The sequence below is a fragment of the Oncorhynchus tshawytscha genome, linkage group LG34, assembly GCF_018296145.1.
Source record: "Oncorhynchus tshawytscha isolate Ot180627B linkage group LG34, Otsh_v2.0, whole genome shotgun sequence".
NCBI classification, from domain to species: domain Eukaryota; kingdom Metazoa; phylum Chordata; class Actinopteri; order Salmoniformes; family Salmonidae; genus Oncorhynchus; species Oncorhynchus tshawytscha.
In genome coordinates, this window is record NC_056462.1 from 10,042,551 (window position 1) to 10,065,475 (window position 22,925).

General features: G+C 45.0%; 3 protein-coding genes across 6 annotated transcripts in view; 1 reads left to right on the forward strand and 2 right to left on the reverse strand.

Moving 5' to 3' along the window:
* The window catches only part of LOC112231940 (zinc finger protein 583), a 969,163-nt gene that overhangs the window by 307,156 nt on the left and 639,082 nt on the right, over positions 1-22,925 (forward strand). The gene's annotated exons all lie outside the window — the stretch shown is intronic.
* The window catches only part of LOC112231889 (zinc finger protein with KRAB and SCAN domains 8-like), a 359,191-nt gene that overhangs the window by 123,122 nt on the left and 213,144 nt on the right, over positions 1-22,925 (reverse strand). The window lies entirely within an intron of this gene.
* LOC112231888 (zinc finger protein 629) overlaps positions 1-22,925 on the reverse strand; it is a 233,573-nt gene that overhangs the window by 9,194 nt on the left and 201,454 nt on the right. The window lies entirely within an intron of this gene.

Sequence of the window (22,925 nt, forward strand, 5' to 3'; positions counted from 1 at the left end):
TTACTGAAACGTATATAACTTTTTAGCCTATCCCTCTCCTGGTACAGATCTACTACTCACACCACTCCTCTCAGGATCCCTCCCCCTTGACCCATGTTCCTCTACTTTCTTCACTGCCTCAGCATATGACAACTTCTGCACTACTCTAACCCTGGAAACCTCAACCTGCCTCTCTTGCATGGGACATTTCTGATCCCATGTCCCATGGGCACCCCTACAATTAACACATACCATTACTTTCCCCAATGCTACACATTCCTTTGTCTCATGCCCTTCTGCACACTTCTCACATCTAGGAACCTCCCTTATACACACTGCTGCCACATGCCCATAAACTTGACACCTGTAGCATCGTAATGTATTCGGCTCATACACTCATACAGGATAACTTATATATCCAAACTTCACTTTGTCGGGAAAAGACTCAACTTCAAAACTCAAAAAAAACAGACAATGACTCTTCTGTTTCCCCACTCTCACCACCCTGCCTGCGTCGCATCAAACGACGAGCATCACAAACATCGGGAATCTTTCCCTTCAGCTGGTCAACTTTTATATTTACTGCTACCCCAGTTATCACTAATTTCATTGGTTGCCTTTTCTTGAGAGCGAAACAATTTACTCTCCTTCCCCTATTTGTTTTACTCCGAGCGCCTTCTCCCTCTGACCAACAGAAACACAAACAATTATCACTAGACCACTTCTGGTTACCCTCACCGATTCCATGTTACCCAACTCTTTTTTCACCCACCGTGAAACCACAAATGGATCAGCCAAAAGGCAAGAGTCCACTTTTTCCTTAAACTTCAGTCCTACTGTCACAGACTCATCTTTTTCCTGACCCTCGGTGCATACCTCGGTCTCCAATAACTTCCTCACAGCTACCACCTCTGATACTTTGACCTCATTCACTTCCATTTCTCCTCCTGTCTTCAGCTCACTCTGCTTACACTTTCTACCATTCTTTATCAAACCATCTCCCTTTTTCCACTATTTTTATTCAACTCAAGCTCAACTCTTTTCTCTCTCTCTTAGACCTCCACTCCCTCTCTTTTTCCCTCTTTTCCCTTTTCCTCGTCCGTTTTCCAAGTATACGTCTCCTTATGATAACACGGCACTACTCCTGCAACCGTCTTGTTCTTGCTTTCTCTAGGGACTCCCTTTCCACCACCTCTAACCAACATCAGCGTGTCGTCAGCCAACCGCATGCTCGACCAGGGGAAGATCACTTGATGGAATGGCACACTTCCATTTACACTGAAGAGAAAGGATATGAATGGTGGTGTCATAGCTCAAAGGGTGTAGCTAAATGAAAAGTGTATGCGCGCTGTTTTTTGAAATACGGTACTGATTATTACGTTACACGTCTCCAATTCATGTATCTTTCACGCTCATATTTGTTTATAAAGAACAGTGTGTTAGCAAGAACATAGTAGAATAGAATAGAATAGAATTATTTTATTCCATCTACAGCACCTCATTAAATATTCAACTGTGCTTTATTTTTTTAATTTAACCTTTATTTAACTAGGCATGTCAGTTAAGAACAAATTCTTATTTACTATGACGGCCTACCAAAAGGCAAAAGGCCTCCTGCGGGGACGGGGATTAAACATAAAGATATAGGACACAACACTACATAAAGAGAGACCTAAGACAACAACATAGCAAGACAGCAACACATGACAACACAGCATGGTAGCAACACAACATGACAACAACATGTTTGCAAAAACATGGCAGCAGCACAAAACATGGTACAAACATTATTGGGCACAGACAACAACACAAAGGGCAAGAAGGTAGAGACAACAAGGGACAATCAGGGTTAGTGTGTCAGCTGGTGTGAAAGTGGAGCGATTATGATATAGGAAACCAAGTCTAGATTTAATTTTAGCCTGCAGCTTTGATATGTGCTGAGAGAAGGACAGTGTACCGTCCAGCCATACTCCCAAGTACTTGTATGAGGTGACTACCTCAAGCTCTAAACCCTCAGAGGTAGTAATCACACCTGTGGGGAGAGGGGCATTCTTCTTACCAAACCAAATTACCTTTGTTTTGGAGGTGTTCAGAACAAGGTTAAGGGCAGAGAAAGCTTGTTGGCTGAGACAGCAGATGTTCTGACTTTGTACACTGCACTCTTTGAGAGAGGTTGTTAGCAAACCTGGTAAAAGACCCCCTCAGAGACACCAACACTCCTTAGCCGGCCCACAAGAATGGAATGGTCTACAGTATCAAAAGCTTTGGCCAAGTCAATAAAAATAACAGCCCAACATTGCTTAGAATCAAAGGCAATGGTGACATCATTGAGGACCTTTAAGGTTGCAGTAACCTGAGTGGAAACCAGATTGCATACCAGAGAGAATACTATAGACATCAAGAAAGCCAGTCAGTTGATAATTGACAAGTTTTCCCAACACTTGATAAACAGGGCAAAATAGAAATTGGCCTATAACAGTTAAGATCAGCTTGATTTCCCACTTTAAATAAAGGACGCACAGTGGTTGCCTTCCAAGCAATGGGAACCTCCCCAGAGAGGACAGACAGGTTAAAAAGGTCAGAGACAGGCTTGGCGATGATAGGGGCTGCAACATTAAAAAAGAAAGGGTCTAAACCATCTGACCCAGATGTTTTTTGGGGGTCAAGTTTAAGGAGGTCCTTTAGCACCTCAGGCTCAGTGACCGCCTGCAGGGAGAAACTTTGTAGCGAGACAGGGGATAAACAGGGAGGAGCAGCAAGGCTAGTCGCATTAGAAGGGGTGGGAGATAAGGAAATGTTGGATGGGCAAGGAGGCATGGCTGAGTCAAATAGGAATCCTGAAGTGGTGATTAAAGAGCTCAGCCATGCTCAGCCATGCGCTCATTGGCAGAAACAACCACATCATCAACATCAAGGGACATGGGCAGCTGTGAGGAGGAAAGTTTCTTCTCCAGGTCATTAACCGTTTTCCAAAACTTCTTGGGGTTAGACCCACAGAAAGAGAACTGCTCCTTAAAGTAACTTACTTTGGCCTTCTGGATAGCCTGGGTGCACTTATTTCTCATTTGCCTGATTGGGAGCCAGTCAGCCTGAGTATGCGTGTGCCGAGCCTTTCGCCAAATGGAATTCTTGAGGTGGAGTAACTCTGCCAGATAACGGTCAAACCAGGGCCTGAGCCTGTTTTTAATTATCTTTTTTTATGGGGGCGTGTTTGTTATCAATACCACTAAAAATATCAAAAAAGAAGGTCCAATTGTCTTCGACAGAAGGGATCAAGCTGATTCCAAACCAATTTACAGAGGCCAGGTCATGAAGGAAGGCTTGCTCATGAAAGTTTTTTAGCAAGCGTCTATGAGAAATCAGGACAGGTCATTTCACTGAGGAGCCATTACAAACACAGGCTGTAAAACAGTGATCACTAAGGTCATTACAGAAAACACCAGACTGATACCTATAAGGATTATTTGTGAGGATAACATCAAGGAGAGTAGCCTTTTCTGGGTGTTTGGAGTCATTCCTTGTGGGATTGGCAATAATCTGAGAAAGATTTAGGGAGTCCCATTGCTTTTGGACTTGGTCAGGTGGTTTAAGCATGTCCCAGTTTAGGTCACCTAGCAGGAAAAATGCAGACTAAGTGTAAGGGGCCAGGAGAGAACTTAGGGCAGGTAGGGTACAGGCCGGTGCTGATGGAAGACGATAGCTGTAACGGTTCTCTTTTGGTGAAGGAGAGTCGGACCAAAATGCGGCGTGTAGATTGCGATCCATGTTTAATCAACAAACGTAAAACACGAATCAATACAAAAACGACAAAAAACAACAAACGTGGAAACGTAACGAAAACCGAAACAGACCTATCTGGTGAAAACACAGAGACAGGAACAAAGACACTAAGGACAATCACCCACACCAACCTCAAATAATATGGCTGCCTAAATATGGTTCCCAATCAGAGACAACGATAAACACCTGCCTCTGATTGAGAACCACTTCAGACAGCCATAGACTTATCTAGAACACCCCACTAGCTACAATCCCCCATATATACACACACCACATACAAAAACCCATGCCACACCCTGGCCTGACCAAATAAATAAAGATAAACACAAAATACTTCGACCAGGGCGTGACAGAACCCCCCCCCCCTAAGGTGCGGACTCCCGAACGCACCTCAAAACAGATAGGGAGGGTCCGGGTGGGCGTCTGTCCATGGTGGCGGCTCCGGCGCGGGACGTGGACCCCACTCAATTAATGTCTTAGTCCCTGGATAGTCCACCCTCGCCGCCGACCATGGCCTAGTAGTCCTCACCCAGAAACCCACTGGACTGAGGAGCAGATCGGGACTGAGGGGCAGCTCGGGACTGAGGCAGCTCGGGACTGTGGGGAAGCTCAGGAGTGAGAGGAAGCTCAGGAGTGAGAGGAAGCTCAGGCATGTAGATAAATCTACCAGATCCTGGCTGGCTGGTGGTTTCGGCAGATCCTGGCTGACTGGCAGATCCCGGCTGACTGGCAGATCCCGGCTGACTGGCAGATCCTGGCTGACTGGCGGATCTGGCAGATCCTGGCTGACTGGCGGATCTGGCAGATCCTGGCTGACTGGCGGATCCTGGCTGACTGGCGGATACTGGCCGACTGGCAGATCCCGGCCGACTGGCAGATCCCGGCTGACTGGCGGATCTGGAAGATCCCGGCTGACTGGCGGATCTGGAAGATCCCGGCTGACTGGCGGATCTGGAAGATCCCGGCTGACTGGCGGATCTGGAAGAGTCTGGTTGACTGGCGGATCTGGAAGAGTCTGGTTGACTGGCGGATCTGGAAGAGTCTGGTTGACTGGCAGATCTGGAAGAGTCTGGTTGACTGGCAGATCTGGAAGAGTCTGGCTGACTGGCGGATCTGGAAGATCCCGGCCGACTGGCGGATCTGGAAGATCCCGGCCGACTGGCGGATCTGGAAGATCCCGGCCGACTGGCGGATCTGGAAGATCCCGGCCGACTGGCGGATCTGGAAGAGTCTGGTTGACTGGCAGATCTGGAAGAGTCTGGTTGCTGAGATCTGGAAGGGTCGGATCTGGAAAGAGTCTGGCTGACTGGCGGATCTGGAAGAGTCTGGCTGACTGGCAGATCTGGAAGAGTCTGGCTGACTGGCAGATCTGGAAGAGTCTGGTTGACTGGCAGATCTGGAAGAGTCTGGTTGACTAGCAGATCTGGAAGGGTCTGGCTGACTGGCGGTTCTGGAAGAGTCTGGCTGACTGGCAGATCTGGAAGAGTCTGGCTGACTGGCGGATCCTGGCAGACTGAAAGATCTGGCTGCTCCATGCTGACTGGCGGCTCTGGCTGCTCCACGCTGACTGGCGGCTCTGGCTGCTCCATGTAGGCTGACAGCTCTGGCGGCTTCTTACAGACTGGCAGCTCTGTCGGCTCCGTGCAGACTGGCAGCTCCTTGCAGACTGGCAGCTCCTTACAGACTGGCAGCTCCTTGCAGACTGGCAGCTCCGTGCAGACTGGCAGCTCCTTGCAGACTGACAGCTCCTTGCAGACTGACAGCTCCTTGCAGACTGACAGCTCCTTGCAGACTGACAGCTCCTTGCAGACTGACAGCTCTGGCTGCTTCATGCAGACTGACAACTCTGGCTGCTCCATGCAGACTGACATCTCAAATCAAAATCAAATCAAATCAAATTTTATTTGTCACATACACATGGTTAGCAGATGTTAATGCGAGTGTAGCGAAATGCTTGTGCTTCTAGTTCCGACAATGCAGTAATAACGAGCAAGTAATCTAACTAACAATTCCAAAAAAAAAACTACTGTCTTATACACAGTGTAAGGGGATAAAGAATATGTACATAAGGATATATGAATGAGTGATGGTACAGAGCAGCATAGGCAAGATACAGTAGATGATATCGAGTACAGTATATACATATGAGATAAGTATGTAAACCAAGTGGCATAGTTAAAGTGGCTAGTGATACATGTATTACATAAGGATGCAGTCGATGATATAGAGTACAGTATCAACGTATGCATATGAGATGAACAATGTAGGGTAAGTAACATTATATAAGGTAGCATTGTTTAAAGTGGCTAGTGATATATTTACATAATTTCCCATCAATTCCCATGATTAAAGTGGCTGGAGTAGAGTCAGTGTCATTGACAGTGTGTTGGCAGTAGCCACTCAATGTTGGTGGTGGCTGTTTAACAGTCTGATGGCCTTGAGATAGAAGCTGTTTTTCAGTCTCTCGGTCCCAGCTTTGATGCACCTGTACTGACCTCGCCTTCTGGATGACAGCGGGGTGAACAGGCAGTGGCTCGGGTGGTTGATGTCCTTGATGATCTTTATGGCCTTCCTGTAGCATCGGGTTGTGTAGGTGTCCTGGAGGGCAGGTAGTTTGCCCCCGGTGATGCGTTGTGCAGACCTCACTACCCTCTGGAGAGCCTTACGGTTGAGGGCGGTGCAGTTGCCATACCAGGCGGTGATACAGCCCGCCAGGATGCTCTCGATTGTGCATCTGTAGAAGTTTGTGAGTGCTTTTGGTGACAAGCCGAATTTCTTCAGCCTCCTGAGGTTGAAGAGGCGCTGCTGCGCCTTCCTCACGATGCTGTCTGTGTGAGTGGACCAATTCAGTTTGTCTGTGATGTGTATGCCGAGGAACTTAAAACTTGCTACCCTCTCCACTACTGTTCCATCGATGTGGGTGGGGGGGTGTTCCCTCTGCTGTTTCCTGAAGTCCACAATCATCTCCTTAGTTTTGTTGACGTTGAGTGTGAGGTTATTTTCCTGACACCACACTCCGAGGGCCCTCACCTCCTCCCTGTAGGCCGTCTCGTCGTTGTTGGTAATCAAGCCTACCACTGTTGTGTCGTCCGCAAACTTGATGATTGAGTTGGAGGCGTGCATGGCCACGCAGTCGTGGGTGAACAGGGAGTACAGGAGGGGGCTCAGAACGCACCCTTGTGGGGCCCCAGTGTTGAGGATCAGCGGGGAGGAGATGTTGTTGCCTACCCTCACCACCTGGGGGCGGCCCGTCAGGAAGTCCAGTACCCAGTTGCACAGGGCGGGGTCGAGACCCAGGGTCTCGAGCTTGATGACGAGCTTGGAGGGTACTATGGTGTTGAATGCCGAGCTGTAGTCGATGAACAGCATTCTCACATAGGTATTCCTCTTGTCCAGATGGGTTAGGGCAGTGTGCAGTGTGGTTGAGATTGCATCGTCTGTGGACCTATTTGGGCGGTAAGCAAATTGGAGTGGGTCAAGGGTGTCAGGTAGGGTGGAGGTGATATGGTCCTTGACTAGTCTCTCAAAGCACTTCATGATGACGGATGTGAGTGCTACGGGCGGTAGTCGTTTAGCTCAGTTACCTTAGCTTTCTTGGGAACAGGAACAATGGTGGCCCTCTTGAAGCATGTGGGAACAGCAGACTGGTATAGGGATTGGTTGAATATGTCCGTAAACACACCGGCCAGCTGGTCTGCGCATGCTCTGAGGGCGCGGCTGGGGATGCCGTCTGGGCCTGCAGCCTTGCGAGGGTTAACACGTTTAAATGTCTTACTCACTTCGGCTGCAGTGAAGGAGAGACCGCATGATTCCGTTGCAGGCCGTGTCAGTGGCACTGTATTGTCCTCAAAGCGGGCAAAAAAGTTATTTAGTCTGCCTGGGAGCAAGACATCCTGGTCCGTGACTGGGCTGGGTTTCTTCCTGTAGTCCGTGATTGACTGTAGACCCTGCCACATACCTCTTGTGTCTGAGCCGTTGAATTGAGATTCTACTTTGTCTCTGTACTGGCGCTTAGCTTGTTTGATAGCCTTGCGGAGGGAATAGCTGCACTGTTTGTATTCAGCCATGTTACCAGACACCTTGCCCTGATTAAAAGCAGTGGTTCGTGCCTTCAGTTTCACACGAATGCTGCCATCAATCCACGGTTTCTGGTTAGGGAATGTTTTAATCGTTGCTATGGGAACGACATCTTCAACGCACGTTCTAATGAACTCGCACACCGTATCAGCGTATTCGTCAATGTTGTTGTCTGACGCAATACGAAACATCTCCCAGTCCACGTGATGGAAGCAGTCTTGGAGTGTGGAGTCAGCTTGGTCGGACCAGCGTTGGACAGACCTCAGCGTGGGAGCTTCTTGTTTTAGTTTCTGTCTGTAGGCAGGGATCAACAAAATGGAGTCGTGGTCAGCTTTTCCGAAAGGGGGCGGGGCAGGGCCTTATATGCGTCGCGGAAGTTAGAGTAACAATGATCCAGGGTCTTTCCACCCCTGGTTGCGCAATCAATATGCTGATAAAATTTAGGGAGTCTTGTTTTCAGATTAGCCTTGTTAAAATCCCCAGCTACAATGAATGCAGCCTCCGGATAAATCGTTTCCAGTTTGCAGAGAGTTAAATAAAGTTCGTTCAGAGCCATCGATGTGTCTGCTTGGGGGGATATATACGGCTGTGATTATAATCGAAGAGAATTCTCTTGGTAGATAATGCGGTCTACATTTGATTGTGAGGAATTCTAAATCAGGTGAACAGAAGGATTTGAGTTCCTGTATGTTTCCTTCATCACACCATGTCACGTTGGCCATAAGACATACGCCCCCGCCCGTCTTCTTACCAGAGAGATGTTTGTTTCTGTCGGCGCGATGCGTGGAGAAACCCGCTGGCTGCACCGCTTCGGATTGCGTCTCTCCAGTGAGCCATGTTTCCGTGAAGCAGAGAACGTTACAGTCTCTGATGTCCCTCTGGAATGCTACCCTTGCTCGGATTTCATCAACCTTGTTGTCAAGAGACTGGACATTGGCAAGAAGAATGCTGGGGAGTGGTGCACGATGTGCCCGTCTCCGGAGTCTGACCAGAAGACCGCTTCGTTTCCCTCTTTTTCTGAGTCGTTTTTTTTTTTGGTCGCTGCATGTGATCCACTCGGTTACACTGGTTGTAAGGCAGAACTCAGGATCCGCATCGCGAAAAACATATTCTTGGTCGTACTGATGGTGAGTTGACGCTGATCTTATATTCAGTAGTTCTTGTCGGCTGTATGTAAAGAAACCTAAGATGACCTGGGGTACTAGTGTAAGAAATAACACGTAAAAAAACAAAAAACTGCATAGTTTCCTAGGAACGCGAAGCGAGGCGGCCATCTCTGTCGGCGCCGGAAGTACATAGTAAATTTTTATACAACTCTCCTTCAGTGGCCTCCAATTGCTCTTAAATACAAGTAAAACTAAATGCATGCTCTTCAACCGATCGCTGCTTGCACCTGCCCGCCCGTCCAACATCACTACTCTGGACGGTTCTGACTTAGAATATGCGGACAACTACAAATACCTAGGTGTCTGGTTAGACTGTAAACTCTCCTTACAGACTCACATCAAACATCTCCAAGCCAAAGTTAAATCTAGAATTGACTTCCTATTTTTCAACAAAGCATCCTTCACTCATGCTGCCAAACATACCCTTGTAAAACTGATATTCCTACCGATCCTGGAATTCGGTGATGTCATTTACAAAATAGCCTCCAATACCCTACTCAATAAATTGGATGCAGTCTATCACAGTGCCATCCCTTTTGTCACCAAAGTCCCATATACTACCCACCACTGCGACCTGTTTGCTCTCGTTGCCTGGCCCTCACTTCATACTCGTCGCCAATCCCACTGGCTCCAGGTCATCTACAAGACCCTGCTAGGTAAAGTCCCCCCTTATCTCAGCTCGCTGGTCATCATAGCAGCACCCACCTGTAGCACGCGCTCCAGCAGGTATATGTCTCTGGTCACCCCCATAACAAATTGTTCCTTTGACTGCCTCTCCTTCCAGTTCTCTGCTGCCAATGACTGGAACGAATTACAAAAATCTCTGAAACTGGAAACACTTATCTCCCTCACTAGCTTTAAGCACCAGCTGTCAGAGCAGCTCACAGATTACTGCACCTGTACATAGCCCATCTATAATTTAGCCCAAACAACTACCTCTCCCCCTACTGTATTTATTTATTTTGCACCCCATTATTTCTATCTCTACCTTGCACATTCTTCCACTGCAAATCTACCATTCCAGTGCTATATTGTATTTACTTCGCCACCATGGCCTTTTCTTTTGCCTTTACCTCCCTTATCTCACCTCATTTGCTCACATTGTATATAGACTTATTTTTTCTACTGTATTATTGACTGTATGTTTGTTTTACTCCATGTGTAACTCTGTGTTGTTTGTGTCGAACTGCTTTGCTTGATCTTGGCTAGGTCGCAATTGTAAATGAGAGCTTGTTCTCAACTTGCCTACCTGGTTAAATGAAGGTGAAATAAATACAAATAAATTAAAAATGGTATGGTTGAGAGGCAAAAAGAATGGCAAATAAGTCTGGCTGCACAGCCGATTGTCAAACGTACTGTAAATTGAGAAATCGTGAGACTAAACTAAACAAAAATAATAAACTGTACTATGAAACAAAGATAAATTATATAAAGGATGATAGTAAAATGGTTTGGAGCACCTTAAATTACATTTTGGGCAAAAAGGCGTACTCGGCTCTATCCTTTCGTCACAAACTCTCAAATATTGCCAACTACTTTAATGACTTTTTCATTGGCAAGATTAGCCAATTTAGGCATGACAACAACAAACTCTGAACCTTCATACCCATAACTGACCAAATTATGAAAGACAAGCATTGTAACTTTGAATTCCCTAAAGTGAGTGTGGAAGAGGTGAAAAAGTATTGTTATATATCTATAATGACAAACAACTTAGCACTGACAACTTGGATGGAAAATTGCGGATGGTAGTGGACTATATTGCCACTCCTATTTGCCATGTCTTCAATCTAAGCCTACAGGAAAGTGTATGCCATCATGTCTGGAGGGAAGCAAAAGTAATACCGTTACCCAAGAATAGCAAAACACCCTTTACTGGTTCAAACAGCCGACCAATCGGCCTACTACCAACCGTTAGTAAACTTCTGGAAAAAATGATGTTTCACCAGATACAATGCTATGTTAAAGTAAACAAAATGACACCTGACTTTCAGCACGCTTATAGGGAAGGGCTCTCAACATGTAAGGCGCTAATACAAATGACTGATGATTGGCTGAAAGAAATTGAAAAAAGATTGTGAAAAAGATTGTGGGAGCTTTTTTTTATTAGAATTCAGTGCTGCTTTTGACTTTATTGATCATAGTGTGCTGGTAAAAAAATGTGTTATGGCTTTACATCCTATGCAATATCGTGGATCGAGAGATACCTATCTAACAGAACACAGACAATGGAAGCCTCTCTAAACTTAAACCAGGTAGAGCTTGGCACTCCTCATGGTAGCTGTCTTGGCCCCATACTTTTTTCTATTTTTACAAATGACCTACGACTAGCATTGAGTAAAGCCTGTGTTTATGTATGCTAATGATTTAACATTACTATACGGCACCTACCACAGTAAGTGAAATCCCTACTACACTTAACAAAGAGCTGCAGTCAGTTTTAGAATGGATGGCAAGCAATAAGCTAGTCCTAAATACACAAGTGGACAGTTTAGTAGGTACTCGACTCCGTTCACAAAAATGGTTCGCTTCTACAGACAGTGAGTAGTTTGCCGTGGTTTGCTATATAAAGCAGGCAGACAGGCATTGAGGCATTCACTAAACGACTTTGAGCGTGGCATTATCATCAGTGCCAGGCGTGCTGCTTCCAGTATCTCAGAAATGGCCGGCCTCTTGGGCTTATAATACATGGCAGTGTCTAGGGTTTACCGAGAGTAGTGCAACAAACAAAAAACATCCATTCAGTGGCAGTCCTGTGGGCGAAAACAGCTCATTGATGAGAGAGGTCGAAGGAGAATGCCAAGAATCCTGCAAGCTAACAGGTGGGTCACAAACAGGTAAATACCGGCGCAGTACAACAGTGATGTGCAGAACAGCATCTCGGAACGTACTACTCGTCGGTCCTTGTCACGGATGGGCTATTGCAGCAGAATCCTGGTTTCCTGTTGCGTCATGCTGATGGCAGAGTCAGGATTTGGCGTAAACAGCGTGAGTCCATGGCCCCATCCTGCCTGGTGTCTACAGTACAGGCTGGTGGCAGTGGTGTTATGGTGTGGGGAATGTTTTCTTGGTACACGTTAGATCCCTTGACATCAATTGAGCAACGTTTGAACGCCACACCTTGTAGAATTCATGCCAGAAGAGCAGTAAAATCAGATTTGAACAAAGACGACAAAACACCTCACGACACAACGTGGACTGTGAAGAGACCCACGCATACACACCCACTAACACACGCACTCTACAAACACACATTGTAATGTTGTGGTATTGTGGATTTTATATTGTACATTTTTAAGATAATGTAATAATGTTTTGTATGATGTATTGTTTTATTTATGATGTAGGCTGTTGTGTTTTGTTGTGATGTAACTGTTTTAAGAGTCATGGGGATTATAACAAATACCCCAGAGACATGGTAACTTCTCACCATTAACAATAACAGGGGAGGTTATGATTTTTTGGGGGGTGTATGATATTTCTGCCTCTGTAACTTTCTCACTCATCATTATTCACGATTCATTCATGATTATCCATCATCATGGTAGCATCAACATTAATGTAGAACTGTTTAGAACATAGGAGAAATTGGCACGGGGGATATGTCACCCACAATATTCTGAATGTGTCGATTTGTCCTCTTCAATAATTTATTTTGGACGCACTGCCCCTCCCCCACTAATTTCAGTGTGGTGCTCAGCAGCCTCAGCCAGCACTTGCATCCCACTCAGATCGACCTCATTCCATTTCAGATTCACATGTACACTACATGACCAAAAGTATGTGGACACATGCTTGTCGAACATTTTATTCCAAAATCATGGGCATTAATATGGAGTTGGTCCCCCCTTTGCTGCTATAACAGCCTCCACTCTTCTGGGAAGGCTTTCCACAAAATGTTGGAACATTGCTGCGGGAACTTGTTCCTTCCATTCAGCCACAAGAGCATTAGTGAGGTTGGGCACTGATGTTGGGCGATTAGGCCTGGCTCGCAGTCAGCGTTCCAATTCATCCCAAAGGTGTTTGATGGGGTTGAAGTCAGGGTACTGTGCAGGCCAGCCAAGTTCTTCCACACCGATCTTGACAAACCCTTTCTGTACCTCGCTTTGAGCACGGAGGCATTGTCATGATGAAACAGGAAAGGGCCTTCCCCAAACTGTTGCCACAATGTTGGAGGCACAGAATCTTCTAGAATGGGCTCCTGAGTGGCACAGTGGTCTAAGGCACTGCATATCAGTGCAAGAGGCGTCACTACAGTCCCTGTTTCGAATCCAGGCTGTGTCACATCCGGTCGTGATTGGGAGTCCCATAGGGCAGTGCACAATTGGTCCAGCATCGTCCGGGTTTGGCCGGGGTAGGCCATCATTGTAAATAGGAATTTGTTCTTAACTGACTTGCCTAGTTAAATAAAGGTTAGATAAAAAATAAAATTAGAATATCATTGTTTTCTGGGCCTAGCCAGAACCATGAAAAACAGCCCCAGACCATTATTCCTCCTCCACCAAACTTTACAATTCCACTGCTCCAAAGTCCAAAGGCAGCGCGCTTTACACCACTCCAGCCTACGCCTGGCATTGCACATGGTGATCTTAGGCTTGAATGCAGCTGCTCGGCCATGGAAACACATTTCATGAAGCTCCCGAAGAACAGTTATTGTGCTGACGTTGCTTCCAGAGGCTGTTTGGAACTCTGTAGTGAGTGTTGCAACCAAGGACAGGCAATTTTTACGCACTTCAGCACTCGGCGGTCCCGTTCTGTGAGCCTGTGTGGCCTACCATTTCGAATCTGAGCTGTTCTTGCTCCTAGATGTTTCCACTTCACAATAACAGCACTTACAGTTGACCGGGGCAGCTCTAGCAGGGCAGAAATTTGACGAACTGACTTGTTGGAAAGGTGGTATCCTGTGATGGTGCCACATTGAAAGTCATTGAGCTCTTCAGTAAGGCCATCCTACTGCCAATGTTTGTCTATAGTGATTGCATGGCTGTGTGCTCAATTATATACACCTGTTAGCAACGGGTGTGGCTAAAATAGCCGAATCCACTAATTTGAAGGGGTTTCAAATACTGTTGTGTATACAGTGCCTAGACTTTTTCCACATTTTGTTAAAGTTACAGCCTTATTCTAAAATTGATTACATTTAAAAAAAATCCTCATCAATCTACACACAATACCCATGATGAAAACAGGTTTTTAGAATTTTTTGCACATTTATTTAAAAAACAACAACTGATACCTTATTTACATAAGTATTCAGACCCTTTGCTATGAGACTCGAAATTGAGATCAGGTGCATCCTGTTTCCATTGATCATCCTTGAGATGTTTCTACAACTTGATTGGAGTCCATCTGTGGTATATTCAATTGATTGGACATGATTTCGGAAGGCACAGACCTGTCTATATAGTATATATAAGGTCCCACAGTTGACAGTGCATGTCAGAGCAACAACCAAGCCATGAGGTCAAAGGAATTGTCCTTAGAGCTCTGAGACAGGTTTGTGTCGAGGCACAGATATAGGGAAGGGTACCATAACATTTCTGCAGCATTGAAAGTCCCCAAGACCTCCATCATTCTTAAATGGAAGAAGTATGGAATCACCAAGACTCTTCCTAGAGCTGGCCATCTCGGCCAAACTGAGCAATCCGGGGAGACAGGCCTTGGTCGGGGAGGTGACCAAGAACCCGATGGTCACTCTGATAGAACTCCAGCGTTACTCTGTGGAGACGGGAAGTATGGAATCACCAAGACTCTTCCTCCCGTCTCCACAGAGGAACGCTGGAGTTCTATCAGAGTGACCACAGGGTTCTTGGTCACCTCCCCGACCAAGGCCTGTAGGGGGGGGAATGTTTTATCCAAGGCTGTGACGTAACAAAATGTGGAAAAAGTCAAGGGGTCTGAATACGTTCCGAATACACTATTTGCAGCTTTTGCTTTGGGAACGCCTACTCTGAAGTGCGCGTGTGCAATAACTCAAAAAGCCCTTGCACTCCTAAAAAACACTTTTTCCCCCAACGTTGGCAAAGGGTAAAGTCTGCCAAACTTAGTCCACTCTCTTCCTAACATATTATAGTTGGAAAGCAGAAAACTGTATTCAGATCAAATGTTTAATTGATGAGAAAATGAACAGAATGTCGGCCAAAATCCATCTTGCTCCTTTTTCTCCTACTGCTGGCCACTGGGCTTGCTCTCGTCACCATATTTAGTAGTGAGTGGCTACAGCAAACAGATGCTTCACATTTATACATCCGGTGAAATATCTGGCTCATTGTTCGATCTGTGACAATATGTTCGAAAGAAGTCAAGGAAACTAAGGCAAATTTTAGTCTAAATGATAAACAAGCAAATTAAAAGACAACACAATTTCTCATCAACAGATTTGATGACCTATTTTTAGTACATAAAGGAACAGGTGCCACCTGATTATGCCAAATAAATTTGGGGGTAAGGGGTGTTATAAAGGTGTTATATAAAAGAGGGACATTGTATTTGTTATGAATAGAACAAAATAAAAACCTAATTTAAAGGGTGAATATAGTGTTAGACTTAAATGACAGAGTTATGGCTATGCCAGCACACCAAACAACAAGTCCAGTGTTAATCTGGTGTTAATCCAGTGTTAATCTGCAAAATTGTATTTATTCGCCTACCTCCTCATGCCTTTTGCACACATTGTATATAGAGTCCCCCCTTTGTTTTCTACTGTGTTATTGACTTGTTAATTGTTTATTCCATGTGTAACTCTGTGTTGTCTGCTCACACTGCTATGCTTTATCTTGGCCAGGTCGCAGTTGCAAATGAGAACTTGTTCTCAACTGGCCTACCTGGTTAAATAAAGGTGAAATAAAAAAAAATAAAAAAGTCTGTATCATGTGAGAAAGACAGCATGCCCAGATGCTCAACTGAGGGACGTAGTAATCAACAACAAAAAAACTCTCTAAGATACTTCACATGATGACTATAATATGTCAGCTAAAGGATAGTTCCCAGACATCCCCTGTGTACATCTCAAGCTACACTGCTACGATTTCTCCCCATTGTGGACACTCCTATGTCTGATAGGGATACTCAGGAAGGAGAAGCTCTTGTAACATTGTTTGCACTTAAAGGGCCTCTCCTTGGAGAGAATGGTCTGGTGCTGCTTCACATATTTTGCCTTAGCAAAATTCTTCCCACATGTGGGGCAGGCATACAGCTTGTCTGCATCTCTCCTATTGCTTGGCCTTCCACGTTGTGACCCAATGACACCAGAAGAGGTAGAAGCAGGTAGAACCACCCTCAGGTGGTTAGTCTTTGAGCTCCCTCCTTGACCTCTAGCCATTGTTTGGGTGTTGTTGGGATTGTGTGCTGTGTTACAGGCTAGGTACTTCTCGTGGTGAACGCCCATCCCGACCCTGTCTGTATTGATGGGGTAACCATGAGGTAATTGAGGAAGGCTAAGGCCCAGGCTTTCTATGAACCCATTCACCAGGCATTAGACAAGATCCTGAAGGAGAAGACAGACTTGCTGATAGACTACCATCAGGGGGGTCTCCCACCACTCTCTGTGAAGGCTGAAGCCCAGGGTGACCTGCTCTGTTCATCATGGATACTGTGGTGTTGGTATCATAGGAACAGGAGGGTCTATCTCTATCAGCCCCAGGCCCTGCTTCATCCCTGCACTGAGTCTGTGAAGAGAAGGGTCTGGGCTGGAGACTGGATCCCTGACTGGAGCCTCTGTCTCTCCGATGACCACCAGGACTGAGGTTGTTCAGTCCACCTGTCCATCGGTTGTGTTCCATGTGGTGGAGTCTCTGTCCTTTGCGTTTGTGTCCTGGTTCTGACTCGGGAAGGAAGAACGACGGCTCCTGACCCAGGATACTGATCCTGGGCAATGGTTTGTGACCAGCCGCCTCAGAGATCCACTCTCTCCCACCAGTAACACTGGATATAAGCAGGTCTTCATGGACTGCAAACAAAGATTGTACAGAAAAGCGTAAAGGTTTATATTAGACACTCTTCTCTGTACACACAGAAACATGACGTGATGTTATAAAATGTTAAACACAGTCAAGCCCATCTCCTAACACAGTGATTCTAGTACCTAACAATATGGAGCCATTAGAGTTTATTATTTAACTAAAATGTCCACATGTGTTGAAACTCAATCCCTGCAATGATACAAAAAGAACCAAGTCAGTCAGCACTGTATTTAATTTCAGCAATATGGTCATACACTACTTTTATTGCACAAAATGATGTGTGAAAAGTAGAATATCTTTTTCTCACTATGGTAACACTTGAACTTTTCTGTACATCTTGTACCCTCGCTTTGATTAAGTACATTTTGGAATACTTTGGAAAATGTTCAACAATACACACATCTTTACTACTTTATATCAAGTACACCATGGCACTATTTCCTCATTATAACACACTAGTATCAACCTAAACGGACATAGTTGTCACTCTTTATCAGTGAAGTATTTTTACAGACAGCATTACAACAACCATCACCATATCATCTACTCGGCCTCATCATACTCATTATTTCTCCCCCATGTGCATCCTCTGGTGGAGCTCCACCTGTTTGGGGAAACTGAAGACTTTCCCACAGAATGAACACGGGAAGCGCTTCTCTTTTCCACCGGATCTACTGAGAGCGTTACTACTACTGTCATTTGTCAATGGGCTGGTGCTTCCATTTAGTGTTGAGGCACTGGCATTGTCTGAGGTCTGGTTTAACATAGGGAGAGTGTGAGGAGAACGAAGGCCAGGGACTGTCTGTGTTGTTGCAGGGTCCATATTCCAGTTGATAGATCCTATAGAAGGCAGGCTGAAGGCAACACCTGTTAGGAGGTTAACCTGAGGTGTCATCAGTCTCTCTGAATCACAACTATAGGAGCAGGACGGAGCATCGCTAGCCGAGTCTGTGTCTGTTCTCTCTAGCTGCATATGGACACCTCCCCGTCCCCGCAGACCAAATCCACACCTCGCCCTGGTCTCATCCAGTCTGTTGTCATGGAGACTAAGTGTGGATGTTGTTTTGTGTTCCACTGTCTGTTTCTGGCTGTGGTTAACAGTGTTGTTCCCCAGCCCAGAGTTGAGGACGCTGTCCCATCCACTATGTCGCCTCTGGTCCTGCCCTGATCAATTATGTTTCCCCTGGGCTCTTGGCTGCACCGGTCTGGGAATCCAAGATGGCCACACAGTCTCCTCTGTTAGCCTCCCACTGAAAACCTGTAGCAAGAGGTTACAAAATAGACTAAAAACATGTCAGAGAACTCTACATATGGAGTTTTTTTTCCCATCAAGTTCATACATTATAATGTGTGTTTTTGTATTTGAACATAAGTTGTATTGATTTCATTTTAAGAAGGAAGAAAACAAATTACTGCCAGGAGTATTTTTATTTATTTTATTTAACCTTTATTTAACTAGGCAAGTCAGTTAAGAATAAATTCTTATTTACAATGACGGCTTAGGAACAGTGCCTTGTTCAGGGGCAGAATGACAGATTTTTACCTTGTCAGCTCGGGGTTCGATCTAGCAACCTTTCGGTTACCGGCCCAATGCTCTAACAACTAGGCTATCTGCTGCCCACGTATCACTATTCCCACTGAAAATCTATTACTGTATGTAGGCTATATGTATTTCTCTCTTACCCTGCTCCCCCATCTTTAGTCCACTCAGCAGGTCAATGCTCTCTGGTCCATCCTCTATTGTCTCCTCTTTGACTAGCAGCAGATCAGGCTTCCCATCCTCCATGTCTACTGACTGTAAGAGATACAGAGTGAGAGGATGTTGGATCAAGAAATCTGATATGAGCACCCTGCTATGGAGTATCATCTGATTGGGCAATGAGGGATTTCTATGAGTACTATTCAAACATGTTTGTTTATTTGATACTATGCAAATGGATTAGTTGATTTGATTACTTGACACTCTTTAATGGTTTGATCATTCAAAAGGCATGGGCCCACACTTAAGACACAATTAAACAAGACCTCGGCCCTTATCTACAAAGAGTCTCAGTAGGAGTGCTGATCTAGGATCTTTCCGTATAATCTTATTCATTATGATCTACAAGGAAACACTGATCCTATATCAGCAGTCCTACTGAGACTCTTTGTAGATAAGGGCTAAGAGGCTTTGTGGATACGGACCCTGACCAAATACCATTCAGACTGTAGTTCATAGTGTGCTCACCTCAGTAAACCCAATCTCACGTTTTTGCATGTATGACAAAATTCACATTTTGTTTGTCTGTTTGAAGTACACCTTTCCATGTACGTGGTCAAACTGACATCAGAGGAATTTTGATATGGCACCAGAGGATCTGGGACGATGCCAAAGGATCGGGCGTGAAACAGAAGAACCCTAGATATCCCTGAATGGTAATCTTCAAGCTGTGGAACTATCAGACCAAAGTCAACGTTCTGAAAGCACAGGGGGGAAAGGAGATCAAAATCCACAGCCAGTCCATTCGATTCGTCTAGGACCTGTCGGCTAGGCTGAGGAGAAAACACAAGGAATACATTCCGATAAGATAGTCACTGGAGGAAGAAGGAATCAAATCTCAACTCTGCTTCCCGGCAGTGCTGTGGGTATGGAAGGGAACGTAAAGGATGGAATTCACAAGCGCCAGTGAAGCCCTAATCAAGCTACAAGAAACCTTTCCAGTTGAAGAAGGAGAGCCCCCTGTTCTGAGAAGAGGACGAAGTAGGAAAAAATGATGAGCACACTAGGCTACATACAGTGATGCCTATGATCAGCTAAGTTAAGATAATATGGTATATTGAGATAATATTCTTTCCCCCTCCCCCCAATGACATCTATAATCTACTTTCCCCAAGTAACTATTCTTCTCTAGGAAGTAACGATAGAAGTAGCCAATGCCAATTGTCTACATGGACACTGAAAATGCAATACAAAAGATTACTATAGCTATTTGGTCACGCTTTTTTAAAGTGCATCTTATGATAGCTTCGTAAAGCCTTCATATAGGAGTCATAACACTACATATTTGTGAAGCGTCTCATCTATAACCGTATATCATGCTCTATAAAGATTCATAATGTGGCATAACTGTTTGACATAGTTATACATCTTTCATAGAGCATGAAATACGGTTAAAGATGATTTGTGGCCCATTTATGCAGTGCTTATGAACCCTATCTCAATGCTTTATGAAGCCTTCAAATAAAGTGGAACCAACTGTTCTATGGATGTATGTGTGTTTGGGAATGAGTGTAGGTGTATGTGTGTGTGTCTGTTCATATGAATGGGAGTGTGAAGGTGGGTGAATTAATACGTGTGGGAGGGAGTGAATGGGTGTGTGGATGCATAGGGTATATGTGTATGTGAATGAATGAGAATGGAAGAGTAAGTCAATGTATGTAAATGTATCTGAGAAGAAGGGAGGGTGGAAAAGACGGGAGGTTGGGGCAAATTTGGCTTGGGCGGGTAAGGGTGTCCAAGGATGGGAGGTTGTGACAAGCTTGGCAAGGATGGGAGGGTGTGACAAGCTTGGCTTGGGTGGGGTAAAGGGGGGAGGGTGTGACGAGCTTGGCTTGGGGGGTAAAGCGGGGAGGGTGTGACGAGCTTGGCTTGGGGGGGTAAAGGGGGGAGAAAAACTGGGAGGGGGAGGTGGAGAGGGACAAACTTGGCTTGGAAAAGAGGGAGGGAAGGATTTATCTATACTACAATGTAATTGTATATATTTTTGTGACTTGCAAACCTTCTGTAAAATTAAAAAGAGTTCTGGACAAATTAGGAGGTCAAGTCATTATTATTCCTTGTTTTCCATTATAGTTCCACTGGTGGTAATTGGCGAGAGTGGAGGGATAGGGACGGGGGAGCTGGGAGGGCGTCAGACACTTCCCTGAAGGTCAGTGAGCTCCAAACATATTGGGGACAATTTTTGTTGTTTTGGCAAAGGTACTCCAACACTTTGGATTTGAAATGATACAATGACTATTTGTATTTATTATGGATCCCCATTAGTTCTTGCCAAGTCAGCAACTCATCTTCCTGGGGTTTATTATGGATCCCCATTAGTTCTTGCCAAGTCAGCAACTCATCTTCCTGGGGTTTATTATGGATCCCCATTAGTTCTTGCCAAGGCAGCAACTCATCTTCCTTGAGTCCAGCAACATTAAGGCAGCTATATACAATTGTAAATATTACATGACATATTTCATAACACTTTACCCAATACATTTAGTGTGTTCCCTCAGGCCACTACTCCACTATCACATATTTACAGTGCAACATCCATGTATGTGTGTCTGTGTCTCTTCATAGTCCCTGCTGTTCCATAAGGTGTATTTTTATCTGCTTTCTAAATCTGATTCTACTGCTTGCATCATTTACCTGATGTGGAATAGAGATCCATGTAGCCATGGCTCTATGTAATACTGTGCCTCCCATAGTCTGTTCTGGACCTGGGGACTGTGAAGAGACCTCTGGTGGCATGTCTTGTGGGTTATGTATGGGTGTCCGAGCTGTGTGCTAGTAGTTTAAACAGACACCTTGGTGCATTCAGCATGTCAACACTTCTGTCAACACTTCAACACTGAAGTCAATCTCTCCTCCACTTTGAGCCTGTGATTTACATGCACATTATTAATTTTAGCTCTCTGTGTACATTTAAGAGCCAGCCGTACTGCCCTGTTCTGAGCCAATTATAATTTTCTGAGGTCTCCCTTTGTGGCACCTGACCACACGACTGAGGTTAAAGGAAGACTGTCAGATTTTATTTAAGGTTATCCATAGGGTGAACTGTTTAGAAATGAATGCACATTTTGTACATAGTCCCCTCATTTCAGGGGGCCAAAAGAATTGGGACAAGTTCACTTATATGTGTATTAAAGAATTCAAAAGTTTCGTTTTTGGTCCCATATTCCTAGAACGCAATTGATTACATCAAGCTTGTGACTCTACAAACTTGTTGGATGCATTTGCTGTTTATTTTGGTTGTGTTTCAGATAATTTTGTGCCCAATAGAAATGAATGGTAAACAATGTATTGTGTCATTTGAGTCACTTTAATTGTAAATAAGAATAGAATATGTTCTAAACACTTCAATATTCATGAGGATGCTACCATGCTTACGGAGAATCCTGAATGAATCCTGAATAATGATGAGTGAGAAAGTTAGATGCACAAATAACATCCCCCCCCACACATCTGTAACTTTCTTACTCATTATTCACAATTCATTCAGGACTAAGGGTGCGCTCTGGCTATCTACTCCGATTTCGGGGCACTCTCCTCTGAGTGTGCCAGAGCGCAGAATAACTGATGAATTTACAAAAACTCAACACCCCTTGAATATGGCCGGTGTCAGTAAACTTCAGCGAAAAGGCGTAATTCAATTGTTGCCAGCAGCACAGTTAGAGTTACCAATGCTCTGGATAACATGAAAACAGCCTAACTAGCTATGCTAGGGCGAGTAAAATGGTCAGAGTGAGGTGTTCTCTTATTTTCGGGCTCCCGAGTGGCGCAGCGGTTTAAGGCACTGCATCTCAGTGCGTCACTACAGACCTTGGTTTGATCCCGGCTTTATTACAACCGGCCGTGATTGTCAGTCCCATAGGGCGGCACACAATTGGCCAGTGTAGTCTGGGTTAGAGGAAGGTTTGGCCGGTGTAGGCCGTCATTGTAAAATAAGAATTTGTTCTTAACCGATTTGCCTAGTTTAATGAAGGTTAGCTTGAGTGCTTGACTGCCGTTGTGAGGTCAGAACGCTTGTATCAACCCTACTCCTCCGCCAGAGCGTCCAGTATGTGCTCTGAACGCTCCGCGAGCGAAACGTTCTTGAATTTACAAACGGACAAATCCGACAACGCTCTGAATTTATGAACGCTCAGAGCATTCTCCAGATTGAATTTACAAACACACCATAAGAAAGTTAGACGCACAAATAGCAGTGTGTTTGTA